Raw genomic sequence first — 13,341 nt, forward strand, 5'->3', positions numbered from 1 at the left:
CAGGAATGTATCAGCATTGCCAACACCTCCCCGGCTTGCTGGCCTCTTAGGAGACATTTTGGGGTCAGTTAGAGCCAAAAAACAGCCCAGAACCCCGAGAGCCAGGAGTGGGGGCTGGAAACAAACTTTATGGGACTGTGGGAAACTTGGCCATGCCCCTGCGAAGTGGCCATCTAGCTAACTCTCATCGTGCCGGACCATGGATGTTGCTGGCTCCGAGCGCCAGACTACAGAGGTTCAGCTTGTATAAATGTCGTGCTGTGTTGAGGGTTGTTCACTGACTGTCTGTAAAGAGTGTTAACGTGACAGTCGCTTCCCCGAAAGGAAAAAGCGGAGACTGAGGGTCCCCTGCATGCCCAAGCGGCGCTTGCATCTGTTTGCTACCTAGATCCTTATCCTCATGGCATGCTTACCCCTGCACCTTTCACGTGCCAGGGCTCAGGTGTGCCTGTCTTCCCTTAACAAGTGCGAGCAAGCTGCGTCTGGATTGCCGTGCCTTCCTCTGTGTGCAGGGGGCTGGAAAGGAGGCTTTTGCCTTGGTTCTGCCATCTTGTGCAGCAGGACTACAGCCGACGAGCGGCCTCCCTTCTCGACAGCTTGCCTGCTGGCTTGCGAGCCCCTTCGGCTCCCTGCCTCCGGTAAGCAGTTCAGTCACCAAGTGCAACAGGCTGCAGCCTCTGTGCGTCTATCACTCCCCATTGCATTCTTCCTCCCGTCCCATTCCCCCACCTCCATTATGCAGCTGCTGGCTTGCACCCTCACTTGAGCACAGGGCTGGATTTGGCACAGATGAATCATGTAGAAGTTGCACCCACTCGACACATAGGCCTCTAGAAGAGCTCTGGGTGGCTCGAAAGCTCGTCTGCCTCCCCAGCACAAGCTAGTCCAATGGGAGAGATTCCCCCCGCCCCTCCTCTCACTTCTGATTGCGGCAGATGGCACTGTCTGCGGATGAGGAGTTGGCCAGTCTGTCTGTCGTCTTGATTGTGTAGCACCCAGGGCAAGCGCTGCGTCAACACCCCAGAGCCCCATGTCTACAGAGCAGGGGTGCCCCGGGCACCAGCAGGGCAAGCTTTCATGATGCTCCTCCCTTCAATATACTTGAGCCCTGGTGTGGTGGGATTCTCGCATAGAAATAAGACAGTTCAGTCACTGATCTGCTCACTTCCTCGTGTGTCAGGCTGCCAGCAGGGGGGCTAGTTACAATAAAATAGGGTGAAGCCTTAAGGGTCAACTTCCAAGAGGCCCTGTCCAGCTCCTTTTAGAGGCCACCAAACAGCTGCCCGTCACTGCTGGCTCTATTTAAGGTCTTGTTGTTTCTGCCCTGTTCTGTAGATCAGCCAGTACCATTTTCTCTCTGATTTGGGCCGCAGCTTGCTGAAGCGTGAGAGTAATAACCCTAAAGCACCTACACAAACAGCACTGTCCAAAATCCCGCTAATTAGCTCCGAGCCGGCAGCATTCCTAACTCCTCTTGTCCTGGATCCTGGCTCAGCTCCCAGTGCTCTTACTAGCACTGCAATGGAGCTTAGAGGCCTCGCACTGGATCGGAGCCTGGTGCACTAGGTGCTGTACAAACAGATTTACAATCTGCAACAAGTTAAAATGCGACAGGTCCCTGCAGCCAACGCCTGGGAGGAGGGGAAAGCGTGCCGAGAGCATGTGGCTGCGCAGACTCGCTCTGAGCCTCGCTTGATGATTACAAGCCTGCCGGTGCACAGCCTAGAAGAGGTTTATGGCATCGGCAATCCTCCAGTCTCATCGTGCCCCGTGCTGGAAAAGATGGCCGCCAGTGCCAAATTCTGCACCAGCCCGAGGGTGGGGAAAGGTGGGGGAGGTGGTTGCTTGAAACGTGCAACTGTCCAGCAGCCTGTGAAGCCCCATCTTACAGAGTCTTGGGGAAGCCTCCGGTATCCAGCCCAGTTTGGCAAAGAGCCCCAAGCTCTCACCATACTTCTGGGGCCTTGAATCTAGTTTACCAAAGCTGAATGGCTAGAGGTTGCACCGAGTGTGCCTGTCCCTCTCCACTCCTACACACACGCACACACGCTCTCCTTGGTTACTTCCTCATGGTCTGGCTCTTCCTATGTCTCACAAGATCTTCCCTTTTGGCAGTGATCTCCGCTTGATGGGGGAGGCAGGTAATTTAGGGGGTGTTTCTCCCTGTCAGCTCTTCCTATTCCTTTATCTCTCGAGTAATCCGCTCGCTTGGATTGAAGAATGCCACAGAAGCAGCAAACCTGCTCTAGCCAGAAGGATGAGAGCTGAAAAAATGCCTTACTAGTTGGTTTATTAGATGGTCTAATGCAGTGGTTCTTAACCTGAGGTGCACACCCCCTGGGGAGGCGAGATGCCCTTTCTGGGGGTGTGAGACGTGCCAGATTTTTATGATCTATCTTAGGTTTAAAGAACTGACCTACTTCAACGTTTTTTAATAAGGGGTGCGAGAACATATGTGGAGAACCAAAGGGGTGCAGGCTGCAGTAAGGTTAAGAACCACTGGTCTAAAGGAATCCATGAAAGTTCCCCCTTTTGCACATCGTCCAGCTTGCAAACATTTGTGTGGCGCAAGGTGAAAAACAGCTGAAATAGAGAGCCGCGGGGCGGGGGGGGACGGAGTTTGCTGTTGGCAGTGCAAGCGTTCCTCTAGCTTGCAGTTCGAGGCCCTCGTGGTAATGAAGCTTGAAAATAGGTCAAATTTGCTGTAGGGTTACACTGGCGATCCAAGGAGCATGTCTGGCATAGGCACCTTTAAGGGTGTTTATAGGCAGGAAAATGTGATGAAGGGGGCAGTCTGGCTGTCCTGGTGACACTGGTCCGTTTGACTAATGCAGTCTGGTCTCGGCCGGCTCTCCCTTTTGTCCCCTTTTCTTAGGGAGACGTGGGCTTAGCACGGGGCGTGGTCTCTCTCCTGCATGACCCCCAAACTCCTGAGCCTGCTTGTGGGGCAAACATCTCAAATCTCTACCCAAAGCCCACTCCTTGCTCAGGACTCGAGAATCCAGTTCGGGCCCACGGCTGACACGTGAAGGGTTGGGGGAGTAATTAACATGGCATCTGAGTTGGAAGAGGTTACATCCTTCACCTGTGGCACCAGCATAACCCTCCACGCCTGCCCCTTCATAGCCCTCCACGCCTGTCAGGTCGTGTCTCAGGCGCCTGTCACTCCGGGCGGGATGCTGGTGGCTGTTTTCATGTGTACGGCGCACACCCCTGGCGCTACAGGAAGGATCATGTGAGCAACAGAGAGTGGGCGCAAGGCCAAATTGATGGTGCCTGTAACTCAGCCCAGCTCCCCTGACTTCGTGAAGCTGCACTTGTTTATGCCGGCTCTTGGAGTCCCTCCTGCAAGCTGCAAATTGCTTTTCCTAGTAATGGGGGCAGGGGAGAGGAGTCGCTATTGGTTTATAGGACGGTTTATTTAAATGTCTGACAAGAAGTAACTAGTGGAATGGCTGGATGAGAGGAGGGGGAGAGTAGCCATCGGCCTCCACTGCCCTCCAGGACCTTCCATTCAAGGGGACGCTAGTGCTAGGAAATCATCCGTTAATTCCTCCGGGGACTGTCCGCCAGTGTTTTATCAGGGAGCTGCAGCAGCTTAGCGCCGCTCTCGCTGTTGCGCTGGTAACTTGCACTTTTAATCCCTTTCATGTACAGCCACTCAGTCCCTAGGCTGCTGGGAGACGAGACCCATATTTACCAGGCTCTGAAAATACACTTTGCTGTGTTTCTTTATCAAAATACAGGACTATGTAGCACTTTAAAGACTAACAAGATGGTTTATTAGATGATGAGCTTTCGTGGGCCAGACCCACTTCCTCAGATCTGATCTGAGGCAGTGGGTCTGGCCCACGAAAGCTCATCATCTAATAAACCATCTTGTTAGTCTTTAAAGTGCTACATAGTCCTGTATTTTGTTTCAGCTGCACCAGACTAACATGGCTACATTTCTATCACTTTTCTTTATCAAGACATCCAAAGTCGTATCCTTCCTGGCTGGCTGTGCATGAGAGGAGTGGTCTGGTACCTTCCCTCTGCTCGGAAAGCTGTGGCCGATAGCTGTGCATCGCAGAGCTGAGATGGAAGTGGCGTTCTTTCCCCTGGTTTCCTGTGAGTTCCCCAACAACCAAATTAATCTGCAATTTCTCTGGTGGCAGCAACCCACTTGTAGCCACATGTTTTGTCGGTGACATGGCCTGTGTCCACAGAAACTCTTCTGAAAACTTCCATCTTGCTTTGAGCAGTGTGGTATTGCCTTAAAGCAAGACAGATAAGATCTTTAAGTGTTCGTAGGCTAATCAAACCTATGTAGGCCCATCTGTTTCTGCGAGTTCTCATTACATATCTGTAACCTTTGGATTACAAGCTGGTAAAACCAAATAATTTTGACAACTGAACAAGAAGATAGTTGCATCAAATGAGTTACCTTTGCAGTGTCTGTGGTTATTGCTTGTTAAATCATTAACTGTTGTGCTAGCAACATGTGCTGGCTGAATTGAGAAGCGGGTTGGTGTTTTTTGTTGGATGTGTGAGAAGCAGTTGTGTGTGGTGTCTGGACTGTCTTTATAGGGAAGGTTTTACTTTCCAAACCCCCCAACAAAGTAAGATTAAGCACAAAAACCCTTCCACGGAATAGCATTAACCTGCCTGATTAAAACGCTTTTGTCCATTTGGCTCCAAGCAAGGCACTTCTGAAAATGCCCCTAGGTTCCATTGCATCTTCAGATGCCTTTAGAAAAATCCAACGTTTGGGGGTACATGTAGTTTAACATTCACGGTGCTGATTTAGTGCTGTTGGTATCTCTTCGGGGCAGTGGTCTCTTGTTGGTTTGCAGAACAATCTCTGGAGGCCGGAGGCTTTGTCTACATTGTGCAGCTTACAGCCACACTGTGAAAAGTTTCTCAGCATAGCCACTGTTTCTTGGGTGTTCTGCTGACAAAAAACTTCCACCCCCAACGAATCCCTGGCCCTAACAGTGGAGTTGCAACTGCTGTGTCTAATTCCACAAATAGTATTAAAGGTTGAATGGAATTGTACACAGATTTGGCCTACCCGGTCGCCCCCAAGGTGTGATTACAAATCTAGAACAAATGTATTGGGGCTATTGATTATTACGTGGATTGATCATCTCCAAGGAATGCCAAGGGTACAGAAAGTGTGTGAGGAGTATCTGGGACTCAATCTCCTAGCCACGAGAGTTGGGGTGCTGCTAGAGGTGCCAAGGTATTGATTTCTTCTGGGTCTGTCAGATCCCCTGCCATCTCTCATTAGAGTGGCGCTGATAACCAGTGCTCTGGCTGCATTCCAGCCTCGCTAATTGCATTCTGCCTCCCCGTATTCATTCCCCTGCCATTTCTTCTCCATTTTCTATCCTGGATTTATGCTCCTGAGAGTCAATTGCATTTCGCGGTGGGTGAAGTAATCCGAATGCTTGTTTGTTGGGGGGGAGAGCAGCAGGGTTAATTTGTCAAAGTGTGGGCAGCCCTTTGAGATCCTCCGCTGAGAGATGCTAAAATAGGCGAAATAGAATTGTAGCAATGTGGGGACCTCAATAGGTCATCTCGTGGACCCCTGCACTGAGGCAGGGCTAAGTTATCTAGATCGTCCCTGACAGGTGTTTGTTTAACCTGTTTTTTAAAACCTCCAGTGATGGAGATTCCACAACTTCCCCAAGGCACTTTGTTCTATTGCTTTGCCTAATGTTTAACCTAAATCTCCCTTGTTGCAATATGAGCCATTACATCTTGTCCTGTCCTCGGTGAACAGGGAGAACAGTTTATCTTCCTCTGCTTTAGATCATCCTTTTATCTCCTTGAAGACTTGAATCACGTCCCCCCTCAGGCTTGTCTCCACTTACCGGGAGATCTGTGCTGTGGAGATCAATTTCCCGGGGCTCGATTTAGCAGGTCTAGCAGGCACCCACTAAATGGACCGCTGATAGCATCCTCATCAACTCGGTACTCCACTGGGTCGTGAGGAGTAAGGAAAGTCGACAGGAGCGTTTCTCCCGTTGACCTCCCACGGGGGAGATACCACGGAAACTCAACCTAAGGTACATCGACTGGCTACACTATTCACGTGGCTGGAATTGTGCATCTTAGGTCGACTTTCTCCCTTAGTGTAGACCTGGCCTCAGTCTTCTCTACTCCAGTCTTAACAGTCCAGTTTTTTCAATCTTTCTTACAGCTCCTCTCAGCTTTGTATCGTCTGCAAGCCTTATAAGTGTACGTTCTGTACCAGCTTCAGTACGGACCTTTGCTATCCACTCTGAGTATGGTCGCTGCTGTTTATTATATGCTTGGTTATGTCTCTTCTTTTTAGATGACCACTTGTCCCATGGGGAGAGCTTTGCTTCCTTCTGCCATCAAGGAGGGTTTTTTGCATGTTTTACTTTTGGAAAATAAAATGTGTGTTTCTAGCTGGAATGGACCATGCGCAGCCTGCCTGCTCCGCATCTGAACAGAAGAGCAGGTAACTCGCCAGTCAGGAAAACCGTGCACTCGCTGGCTGCAGAGTCACTCAAAAGGCTGCTCAAGCTGTTGCCTTGGGAAATAAATGTGCCATTTCGGTGTATTAGACTAGCAGCAGGTGCATTTACACTTCCTTAGACTGGAATTATAAGGGCTCCCAATCTGCCTGCTTCAGGGCCTACAGAAATCAGCGGAAAAAGCTTTGTAATGGTGCTGAAGTGGTGGCTGAAGTACAGATATCAAGCCATGTAATCTGTGCGCCTGCTGCTGCGATGGTATTATCTACCTATTGCCCCTGTGAATGGCTGCTTCCTCTGCAATGTTAGGCACTGGCTCCCAATGAATCTGGCCCCGCTGTGCAGTGGTCCGTGGAGAATCTCACCACGTGGATCCCTTGTGCTTTCGTGGTAGCCGAGGACGGGAGGTTGGCGTAAACGGCCCCATGGTCTCCCCCTCTTATGGCAATTGCCGAATTCTTACGTTTCTAGGCCGGTAGAATGGAGGCCTCCCAGCCCCATCAGTGAAACTGACCAGGCTCCACCTCCAGCGTGGATCGGAGCAAACTCCAGGGCAGCTGCCAGGATGAATATCCCATTGAATTAAGAAAAAAAGTAAACGAAACAAAACTGTCACCCACGCCCATGGCCGGTGGGGAAAGCAAAGGCGCCTCCGCCCTCGTGCAGAACCACCTGCTGTCGAACCTGGGCGGAGAGACTTCACCAGAGGAACAAGCCAAGAGATGGCTGAACCTGGTCATGGATCCAATTCCCTGATGTTCCTTACTCTGTCCATGATCCCGGGTAGTGATGGGCTAAACTGTGCCCGGCTCTCCAGCGTCTCCGCTCGTTTGAACCCGAGGCCTGTTCCTTCACTTTCTGTCTTCTTGAAGTAAGATTTTCGTGGGCTGGGAAGTGCTCCTGGAAGATCATCGCTGGCATCTTCAACGCCCGTGTCACCGAGCGAGATCGTTCCTACCAAGAGTGTTTGATGTCTGCGCAACTGCTGAGCGAGTAACGTGCAATGAATCGGGACGCCCACGTCAGAGCTTCCCGATCCACTGCGTGGTACTCCCTCAGTGGCAGAAGTTCTGTGTGACCCAAATCAGCTCTGGAATAAGCCGGTGCCACTCCCAGAAGCATTACTGGGTGGGAGGTACACAGAGATGGGCCCAGCGGACAGGGAGCATTTGAAGGGGAGCCAGAGGGTTTTGCTGTGGCTGCTGAGCATTGGACGAAGTCTGCCGCCAGGCGCTTGCTCCTGGAATCTTGCACGTCGGGCTGGTGCCCGGGAGCTGCTGTCCTATAGGGATCCTCTGTCTAGAAGAGCATGTCTTTTAAATGAGCCGTGGCAGGTGTGGGGCTGCCGACCGCCTGTGTCCCTGATCAGGGGACTTTTGTATCTTCTCCTCGCTGGGGCTCAGTGGCCCATTTCACGGCGTGACCGTGATGACCTGCTTTTGTAAAGCCCTGAGAGAGGCATGGGCCTGGAAATGGCTGTTCAGCCTGGCTCGGCCCCTAAACTCTTCTCATGCGGCTTGAGTCCTGCTCTGTGCCTCAGTTTCCCTTTCCCTCTCTTTATCTGTCTAGGGCCACGTTTGTAAAGGTCTTGGGAGCAGGGCGCCTCATGGGGATTTTAGCTGTTGGGAATTTGTGTAAACATGTAACTGCTTGAAAGGGTAGTGGTTACAAGTTTGCACAGACGGGGGGCGGGGGAGAGGGGGCCGGGGGGGAGCTGGTTTTAAATCGGCTCCCCCTGTAGTAGCTGGAGAGGCCACAGGAAGCTCAGTGGAGCTGGCCTACTTTTAAAACAGCTCCCCGTGTGTGCCTGCTCCCAGCTACCCTCTCCCCTCTCCCGGCTCTGGGGAAGGCAGGCAGCAAGGGGGGCGGTGGTGCTGTGGAGAGCTGGCTGAAAACACCTTTACAAATCTGCCCCCTTGGCTTCTCTTTGGGGCGTAAGGTCTTCAGCACAAGCACTGGCTGCCGGCCGCGCACAGAGCCTAGCGCCGGGCGGCAACGTGCAGCCGCGGAGCCCCATGCGGCTGCTTCACTGCCCCCCCCCCCCCCCCCCCCCCCGCCACGCGAGAGCCCTGGTGCCAAAGTGGGGTTGCCGCTACGTAGCCAGCCAGGCCCTGGGGGGAGGAGTGGCGGGGGGTCTCTGCCAAGCACTGTCCCAGCATCCCCCATTGGCCGGGAACTGGGAGCTGTGGGGGTGGTGCCACCGGAGCAGGCGCCGTGCAAACACAGGTGCCCTAAGGGGTCTTGGATATCCGGGAGCGGTGTGGGGTGCGCCAGGGCAGGTACAGAGGCTGCCTTAGCCCTGCTATCCTGCCAACCGAGAGCTACGCAGGTAGGAGGCTGCACGCCAATCCCCAGCCTCTCCTGAATCCAGCACCCCATATCCCAGCCCCCTCCCAGAGCCAGCGCCCCAGCCCTGAACCCCCTCTGAGAGCCTGCACCCCAAGCCCCAGTCCTGAACCCCCTCTGAGAGCCTGCACCCCAAGCCCCAGTCCTGAACCCCCTCCCAGAGCCTGCACCCCAAGCCCCAGTCCTGAACCCCCTCCGAGAGCCTGCACCCCAAGCCCGTCCTGAACCCCCTCCCAGAGCCTGCACCCCAAGCCCCAGTCCTGAACCCCCTCCGAGAGCCTGCACCCCAAGCCCCAGTCCTGAACCCCCTCTGAGAGCCTGCACCCCAAGCCCCAGTCCTGAACCCCCTCCAAGAGCCTGCACCCCAAGCCCGTCCTGAACCCCCTCCCAGAGCCTGCACCCCAAGCCCCAGTCCTGAACCCCCTCCGAGAGCCTGCACCCCAAGCCCCAGTCCTGAACCCCCTCTGAGAGCCTGCACCCCAAGCCCGTCCTGAACCCCCTCCCAGAGCCTGCACCCCAAGCCCCAGTCCTGAACCCCCTCTGAGAGCCTGCACCCCAAGCCCCAGTCCTGAACCCCCTCCCAGAGCCTGCACCCCAAGCCCCAGTCCTGAACCCCCTCTGAGAGCCTGCACCCCAAGCCCCAGTCCTGAACCCCCTCCCAGAGCCTGCACCCCAAGCCCCAGTCCTGAACCCCCTCCGAGAGCCTGCACCCCAAGCCCCAGCCCTGACCCCCCTCCCAGAGCCAGCGCCCCATGCCCCCTCCTGCACCCCCAGCCTGTCCCGCCCCCCTGGACCCTGCTGTGTCTGTGCACAGGCGCAGGTCCTGTGATCTGGCTCTCGAAATATTTGGGTCACAGACCAAACCAGCGAGCTGGCCCTTTGAAAGGTCACAGACTCCTGCTCTAGCCAGGTGCAGCGCTGCTCTGAGCTCAGCCGGGGCTGTTGGCCATTCCCCGAATGCCACCACTGCCGCCTCTCCACCCCACAGCTGGCCTGCCCAGACGGGGCCGAGCGGCGGCCGGGAGCACGTCCATTCCTTGCTGCTTTCCTGTTTTTCTGGGGCAGCCAGGCCCTGGGCCTCGGGGGTGGACGGGACCCTACGCTACTGAGCCACTTTGGTGGGTGGCTGCTAACTCGGCGCTTCCCCACGGCTACAAGAGACTCCTCTCCAGCACCGGCTTGTGGGCTGGCGCTTTGCTCCCGCTCCGGCGCTTAGCCGTGGGAGTGTCTGTCTGGGACAGGCAACCAGAAAGAGGGGTAGGCCGCAGCAGCCGGCATCCCCCTGGGGTTCCACCTGCGGCCCCATCTGCCTCCCCCCCCCCATGCCTCTTGTGCACTGGGGCAAAGCCCCGCACCACCACCTCCTCCCCCTCCCTCCCAGCACTTTGGGAGCAATTCGATTCAACAGCTCCATGTCTGACTGGCGGTCAGTCCCAAGCAGAGAGCCCTAAGGGGGGTGTTAGGGCCGGTTTTGTTCAACGTCTTTATTCATGACCTGGCTGAGGGGATGGGTTGCTCCCTCAGCGTGTTGGCGGATGACTCTAAGCGAGGGGGAGAGGTCGATACGCTGGGGGGCAGGGAGAGGGGCCAGAGTGACCTGGACAGATTAGAGGATGGGGCCAAAAGAAACCAGATGAGGTTCAACAAGGACAAGTGCAGAGTCCTGCCCTTGGGAGGGAAGAATCCCAAGTGTTGGTACAGGCTGGGGACCGACTGGGTAAGTAGCAGTTCAGCAGAAAAGGCCCCGGGGGTTACAGTGGATGAGAAGCTGGATCTGAGTCAATAGGGCGCCTGGTAGCCAAGATGGCTAATGGCAGATTAGGGGGCATTGGCAGAGGCTGGTCTCAGTGGGGGCAGGTGGCAGCACAAGCAGCAATGGGCTCACATTGCAGCGGGGGAGGTCTAGGTGGGATATTAGGAAAATCGATTTCCCGAGGCGGGTGGGGAAGCGCTGGGCTGGGTTCCCGGGGGGGGGGGGGGTGGAATCTCCATCCCTAGGGGTGTTTAAGTCCCGGTTTAACAACATCCTGGCTGGGCTGATTGAGTTGGGTTGGTCCTGCCTTGGGCAGGGGGCCGGACCTGATGCCTCTTGACATCTCTGCCGGCCCTGGGATTCTAGGATCCACACGCTCTGAAAGGGCCGGGTGGGGAGGCGTAGGAGACGCAGGCTGCGGTGCCCCAGCGGGGGAGCTACGTGTGGGAGCGGGCTGCCCGAGGGTCTCTAGCGCATTCACTCTTCCCCACACGAGGAGGGTAAGTCTCTAGAAAGCCAAGGATGCTGGGGGCTGTTGCTGCCTTTGCAGCGTGGCTGGTTGGTGGCCGGAAGCCACGGCTGCCGTGGGACAGATTCTGGGAGTCTGTCTTCTCGCGCACCGGCCGTGCACGTTGTAGCTCACGTGCTCTGCCACCCTGCTGCGCTGGCTGGTCTTTACGGTGCCACCCGCCTCATTGTTCTCCCGTGGAGCCCGGCAGGCCAGAGCCGACGGGGGGCTGAGCTGTTTTCTCTCTCCCCTTCCCTGCTCCGTTTCCAGTAGTCACCCTGAAAACGAAATCGTGTTCGGATTCCAGTAAGCGGCCAAGCGAGGCCCCTGGGAAGGTCTCGGCCCCAGGACGGCTGCTGCATTGGGGCGGTTTATAAGATGAGGACGGTGGGGGGGGGGTTTCTGGTGGAAACGGTTTGACTTGGCCGGTGCAGGGCCCTGCTGCAGGGCGGGGCCCTGGGGATGAGCTGGCTGAGGTGGGTCAGAAAGCTCCTTTCCGAGCACGGGGGCTGGGTTCTTTCGGGGGCCACCGTGCTGGCCCTGGCGGGGCTGCAGCCTGAGGCCGCCCGCTCGGACACGGGCAAATGGAAATTTCCTTCCCGTCCCCAAAGCCTTAGGAAAACATCGTAAATCCCCTGGGATGTTCTGCCGGCAGTTCAGAGATACGACGCCCATAAACCAGGCGCTTGCATGACCCGCTGCCAGCGGAGCCCCTTACGAGGAGGGGCAGTGCCAAGGCGCTCCCGTTTCGGGGGGAGGGGTCCAGGCCCTGGCTCCAGGCAGAGGCCGCCCCCTCTCAGCGCAAGGGCTGGTGTGAGCCGCAGCCCCCCAGTAGCACCCAGAGCCTCTGCCAGGGGGGCAGGCCCCGATGTTCCTGCTTCCCGCGGGGGCTGTCTCTGTCCCCCCGCCTTGCCTGGGGACCCGAGCAGCAAGAAGCAGGAGCCGGCCCTCTGCGTCGCCCCTGGGCGGGAGGGCAGTGCGGCTGCGGCTAGAGGAGGGAGGGCGAACAGGGCCCTGGCTGGGCCTGTGGAGACCCGGCTCAGATGAGCCCTGTGTAGGCAGGTCACTTGGTCTACCGTGCGCACCAGCTCCCTGGCTGCAGGAGCAGGAGCAGGGTCCCCGCCCTCCCGGGGGGCTGGAGGCTAAAATCTGTGGAGGGTGGGGCGGTGCGGTGGGGACGTACAAGGAGCCTGTTTCTCGGGCAGGATTCGGCCTCGGCCCCCCCAGGGGGAGGTGGAGCGGCCCCCCAGCTGAAGAGGGCTTTCCGCGATTCCCGGCTGGCGTGGTGGCCGGCTCCTAGTGAAGACCTGCCTGCCTGCCGCCTCGTCCCCCTGCCACCAGGGCACTGCCAGGCCAATTGCCGTGGTCCCCTCCGCCAGCCAGGGAGCTACCCCAACCTCCGCCTCACCACTAGCTCCCTTCAGGCGCTTCGGCGGGACCCTCGCTGACACCCCCTATATTCTGGCTTCCTTCCTCTCGCCACACGATGCAGCTGCCTCTGGGGCGGCAAGAGCCGTCCGAGCGGCCGCCGCGCGTTTCTGGGCCGAACCCTTTTCCTCTTGGAAAAACGTCTCCGGAGGCAGGAGGGCGGGCGGCTTCGGCTTTTGTGGCCGGGCGGTTCCGCTCCCTGCGCGCGGGCGGTAATAAGTAACTCGCGAGGCTCCTCGCTTTGTGTGGGACTCGCTGGGGGGCTCGGTGAACCGGGGAGCCTGCCGAACACGCCAGCTGGTTTTCACTTTGATCTGGCGCGCCGGGCGGTTCTGTGGCCCCACCTGGTGATTTATCTATCGCTTTGCTAGCAGCTGCTTCAGCTGGGGGCCCCGCTGCGGGCGCGGCGCTGCCCTAGCCCTGGGAGAGCGGGACCGAGCGCTGTCTGCTTCGTGCCAACAGCTCTTCCCGTGGGCACAACGCAAGGCCTGGCAGAGGGCATGGAAAGCAGCGTGGGTGTGAGCAGCGTTCCCTGTAGGCCGTGCGCGATGCGGATGCCACCTGGCTGCTGAGCAAAACGCCCGCAGCGAAGTTTTGTTTCTCCCGGGGGTGGCACATTCACACCTGCCTCGGGCCACGGGAAAAATTTATTCTGCAGGTGGATGGAAAAAAGTCTTCACGTGGATGAAGAGGAGAAGGGGCAACATTGGCGCGAGGCCCGGCCGGGCTGTGATCCTCTGTTCCCAGGGTTTCCACGGAGCTGCGAGCGCAAGCCCTCGTTGCATGGGAAAATCCTTGCGTCCAGCCCCCAGCGGTGT

This window comes from Pelodiscus sinensis, chromosome 16 (assembly GCF_049634645.1).
Source record: "Pelodiscus sinensis isolate JC-2024 chromosome 16, ASM4963464v1, whole genome shotgun sequence".
Taxonomy (NCBI): domain Eukaryota; kingdom Metazoa; phylum Chordata; order Testudines; family Trionychidae; genus Pelodiscus; species Pelodiscus sinensis.